General features: G+C 33.3%; 1 pseudogene; it reads right to left on the bottom strand.

The window, feature by feature from the left end:
- Positions 1-351: 351 nt before the first annotated feature.
- On the bottom strand, positions 352-1,424 carry LOC109254330 (60S ribosomal protein L7-like; annotated as a pseudogene).
- Between the last annotated feature and the right edge of the window lie 4,169 nt (positions 1,425-5,593).

Here is a 5,593-nt window from a genome sequence, read left to right as displayed (position 1 = left end):
ATTATGTGACATTACCTGAGGTTTTGTGATGTCTTGGATATTCCCCATTTGCTCATTCTGGATTTACTTTCCACCCTTCTTCATCCTGCTGTGTAGCAAAGACTGACTTCTATGGATTTATAATCTGGTTTTCTTGCCTTCTGCCTGCTACTTGTGTTCAGCCAATGGAATGCACAGATCAGAAATTAGAGGGATTAAGCTGAGAGAGAGACATATCAGGTTTCATACTGCTCTATGTTTCTCTCTGCTGGACTGAGTTGTGTTTTTGTTTTTGTTTTTCTTTTTCTTTTTCCATTTGAAAGTAGTCATTTACTAACTAACCAGATTACAAAAATAATCATGGTAGACACCTTAGTTCATCTTTCTGATAAGCCTATTGATCTGGTTTTTCCTGTTGCCGGCATATCCACCTTTAAAAAAATGGGTGGTCTTTTTCTTCATTTTCCCTCATGGAGAAGAAAATTTGAAGGACCGTCAAAAGTTGTTTGCTTCTTTGAAATGTTTTCCAACAGCATAGATCTCGTGAAGTAGATCCTCCGCGCAGAAGATGTCATATTTACCAAGAGATTGAGCAATCAGTGTGTTGTCTGTCAGGGCAATTTTCTTCTTTTTTTTTTTTTTTTTTTTGCCATAACAAATGATTGTACATCAATTGTGCAGATGTATTTTTAGCATAAAACATGCAAACAAGTACTGGTACATCAAAAAATGTATTATTTAGTCTAATGTAACTTGTAGATAAAATCATTCACTGATTTCAGGTTTGGGTACCCTTATGCTATATATATATGGTTCCACAGTCCATAGCATGTTAACTGAAGCCTTGTTGAACTTGAAAAAGATGCCATTGACCATCTGGCAAAGGCAAAGAAACTGCAACTCCTTTTTTAAAAATATTTATTTATTTTTGGCAGACAGAGATACAGAGTGCAAGCAGGGGAGGGGCAGAGAGAGAGGGAGACACAGAATCTGAAGCAGGCTCCAGGCTCCAAGCTGTCAGCATAGAGCCTGAAGCAGGCCCAAATCCACAAAGCGCAAGATCATGACCCAGCCGAAGTTGGACGCTTAACCAACTGAGCCACCCAGGTGCCCCAAACTGCAACACCTTTTGAACCTTTGGGCTCCTAGCATTGATACCTCTGATCTTGATGATAAATGCTAATTTGAGTTCCACAGGTACATAGAAGTTGCCAGCTTTTCTTGCTATCCTGGCCATTCGAGTAGAGGTTCTGTACATCTGCCTTTATTCCTTGTGGTAATGATAAGCTTTTTCATAGATAAGCTTCCTCCTGGCCTTTTGAAGCATCTTTTGGGCAAACTTCTTTCTCAGACGCTTGATCTTCAACTGCAAAATTCTTTCACTTTTGTCTAATGGCTTCTGGCATAGTAGGAACCTTCTTTTTCTTCTTTTCTGCACCCTCCATGGTTCCAGTTGGAAAAGAGGTTTTGGGGGTTTTGTTGTTGTTGTTGTTGTTGTTGTTGTTGTTGTTGTTATTGTTGTTGTTGTTTTTAACATATGTTTCTCTACTAATGTTCGACAGCTTCTGGTCAAGCATGACACAAATGTACTTCTAAGGGCATGTGACAATCACCACCTTCTTTACCCCTTCAGATCTAAGAGTGTTAATTGCTTCCTGCTTCTTCAAGTTTAGGGTGCTCCACCATTCCTTAAGCTCCTTTATTCCTGCCATCTCCTTTGTAAATACCACCTTGTATAACTCTCTATAGTTATATCTTTTTAAATTACTTCTTTTTGAGTGTGCTTGTTTTATTTTAGTAGTTTGACCAATACACTGGACTTTGCACTAGGTAAAATGACTGGACACAGATCTACTTCTAAATGTGTGGGAAGAAATAAAGGATCATTTGCTTCTAGTAGGTTTACCGTTACCAAAGAAAGTAATGTTCATCAAATTTTGCATATTCCATGTACTTCAATATATTTCTCAACCTACCTCTTTAATGTTGGGTTGGTGGGCATATGTTTGATTCCAGTCAATGGATTATGATAGGAAATGACATATGTCATTTGCAAGCATAGGCAGTTAAGAGCATGAGTAAACTTTCCACGTTGTATTTTCTTCTGCCTTAGCCACAATCAAGGTCAGGTTCTCTCAGGATGAAGACGGGTTGCCCTACAAATACCAATTCTCTCCAAACTTTCTTAAGTAACACAAGAACTATGGGTTTTTACAAAACATAAGATACATTAGACTAAGTAATAAAAATTTTGACATACCAATACTACTTTGCTTGTTTTATGGTAAAGATACATCTGCACAAGAATAAAGTCCATTTGTAAAGTGTTTCTCTATTGCATCATTTGTATCAGCAATAGACTAGAAATTATTAAAACATCTATAAACAGAAACAAATTAAATAAACTAACTTAAACACACAGATACAGAAATATTGCAGATTATAATGTTAAGTTACCTGAAGAACACTCTCTATAGAATGCCAACTTTTGGGATGCCTGGGTGGCTCAGTCAGTTAAGTGTCTGACTTCATCTCAGGTCATGATGTCTCAGTTCATGTGTTCAAGCCCTGTGTCAGGCTTTGTGCTGACAGCTCGGAGCCTGAAGCCTGCTTCAGATTCTGTGTCTCCCTTTCTCTGCCTCTCCCCCACTCACTCACTCTCTCCCTCTCTCCCTCTCTCTCTCTCTCCCTCTCTCAAAAATAAACATTAAAAAAAAGAATGCCAACTTCTTGCAAGAGGAAGAAATGTAAGTCTACATCCTTATTTGCTTCTTTTGTATGAAGAAAAATTAACGTGATAAAAAACATAATAGTGTGATGGTCTCAAGGTGAACAAGACTGAGTGAAAGCAAGAATTCTAAATGTACATCTTTTAAATTATTTTGAACCATTTTGGACCATTGAATGTAATAACGATTTATTTAACAAATAACAATGAATATTTTTATCTCTAACATCAGAAAAATAAAAATAAATAAGAAGAATGGACCAAACATTCCCCCCAAAAATGAATCAATGGTACACCAAAGAAAGCACATAGAGAAATGCAACTGGAAGGAAATATTAGCCTTTGACATCTGTAGGTAGAGGATCAACTTGTTTCAACAGTGATACTAGAGGGATTAATACCTATTACAAAACATAGATACTATATTTGTCTCAGGCATATGTTAAAATAAGATATGATTTAAAGAATTATTTTTGAAGAATTGTAAGTACAAAATATTTTGAGAAATGTGAGAGTTTATATATATTATATATATGTATATATACATACACTCATATATAAGCTATACATATATACATATATGAAGTATACATATAAAGATTGGCTTCCAGAAAATAAAAATACAAGATCTCTGTCAAAAATCATAAAATTGAAAAACAAATACTTATGCAAAAAATGTAAAAATATAGTTTTTCAAATAATAGTGACAGGAAAGTTTTGATATCCTTAAACAACAGAGATAAAGTGTTCTTTGGAAAAAATATTAATAGAGCAACAGAAAAAAAAAACAGTTATGACTACAAACTTTCAAAGAAGGAAATGAAAATAATCAATAATTACATTTAAGTCCAGTATTAATTGTAGTCAATTAATGACCAGATATCATTTACTTATCTGTAACAGCTAAAAATGATTTTTTTTAAATGCACAATAATTGGGGTACCTGGGTGGCCCAGTCAGTTAAACGTCTGACTCTTGATTTTGGCTCAGGTCATGATCTCGTGGTTTGTGAGATTGAGCCCTCCATTAAGCTCTGTGCTGACACTACGGAGCCTGCTTGGGATTCTCTCTCTCTCTCTCTCTCTCTCTCTCTCTCTCTGCCCCCCCTTTCTTGCACTTCTTTTCTCTCAAAATAAATAAATAAACTTTAAAAAAATAAATAATAAAATTCACAGTATTTTACAGTTGCCCAGAGAATCCATGTGGTGAGGTGCTTGTAGGCATATAACAGGTAAATAGGCAACATATCAAAACATATCAAAGGCCTTAAAAATAGAAAAAAATATGTATGTTTCCTCAATTTTAGGCTGTTGTAAGCAACAATTTGTTGTACACAGTGTCAGCTTTTTTCCAATTTTAGAGGATATATTACTCAATATAGTATTAATTTTTACTATGTATATAAACAATGTTTATAACTTCTCTGTATATTTGTGGTTACATGTGTTATTCTACGTAATGCTTTCTCATGTTGATTTCACCACTTCCAGTGTTTTGATCTGATGGAAAAAAACTATCAGGAACAATCAGTTTTTAAACTAATGGTTCTTTCCCATTAGCTTTGGGAACAAGAACCAGTAAAAGGACTATGCATGCATTTCTCCAAAATGATCTCTCATTCAGCAACTATTAATAAGCATCTACCATCTATCAGGCATGGTGTTAGGTGCTAGGAATAAAGCTTTACAGAGCAACTAATATTCTAATGGATTTTAAACCACTGAAAAGATTATAGACTCTGTAATCAAATATGTTAAAATAATCAAAATAAGAAACATACCTTCCTACCTTCCCACCACTTGCTTTTATAAAATAATCACATACAGCTAATCGCCTTCCCTGTTCCTTTCCACTTCAATGATTGTTTTCTTTATGATAATAATAAAATATTAATTCTAGAGATATTGTATTAAAGTAAAATATTTTCAATTCCCCATGTCATCATTGATACATATCCTATAATATTCACTTATATTGTGTCTATAATTGTGTTAAAATACTGCACTTGACTGGGGATACATTTTACAGTGTATATAACAAAGAAAATCTACCCTATAAGTCTTGGAGAGTTAATGCAATGTTGAACTGTTTCCTACTATTCATCAAAACCCAAGTGTAATAAATTATATTTATTTTATATAATTATCTTATTTTATAATTATATTATAATTTAAATTATAATTGTATAACAAATTATATTTTCTTTCTCTTCTTCTTCCCCTTTTTGCCCCTCCTCTCCCTCTTCCTCTTTTTCCCCCTTTTTCTTGCCTCTAGGTAATATGCTATGTCAGATTCTGTCTATATTTTTGCTTATGTTTGTGTGTGTGTAAATATATATCTTCTTATATATTATACACATATAATCTACATAATATATACACTATATATACATATATAAACATATACATAATCTACATAATATATCCTATCTATATTATATATGCATATTATACATAATGAATCATCTGATATTTGGAGAAGTTTATTAAGTAGTTATTTTTATAATAAGACTTTTGAATAAAATACTTAGACCTCTCTTTTGTAGTTACTCATTATAAGCAAAAAAAAAAAAAAAAAAATCTCACATCCTCTTCCTCCCTTGTACCTTCCTCTGCTCCACCACTTAATTTTAGTAATTTTAGTAAAATTTTCCTCGTGTTTATCTCTGTATGAAATCTGCATACTTTGTCACTGAGTTTGTCATTTTAAAAAATGTCCTTTGACTACAGGCTATTGTGCATAAGGCAATAAAGAAGATTACTTTAATATTCAAATTATTTTCCCTTTTCATTTTTCATTTAGTCATTTGACATTATCAGGATATCTAATATTTATATTCTATCCTATTATTCCTATTCATGCCTTGGTTTTTATCATTTCAATTTT

The sequence above is a fragment of the Panthera pardus genome, unplaced genomic scaffold (assembly GCF_024362965.1).
Source record: "Panthera pardus isolate Hobbes unplaced genomic scaffold, ASM2436296v1 HiC_scaffold_16, whole genome shotgun sequence".
Lineage (NCBI taxonomy): Eukaryota > Metazoa > Chordata > Mammalia > Carnivora > Felidae > Panthera > Panthera pardus.
The sequence above is the reverse complement of the archived record's forward strand: the minus strand, read 5'-3'. Positions and strand labels throughout refer to the sequence as shown.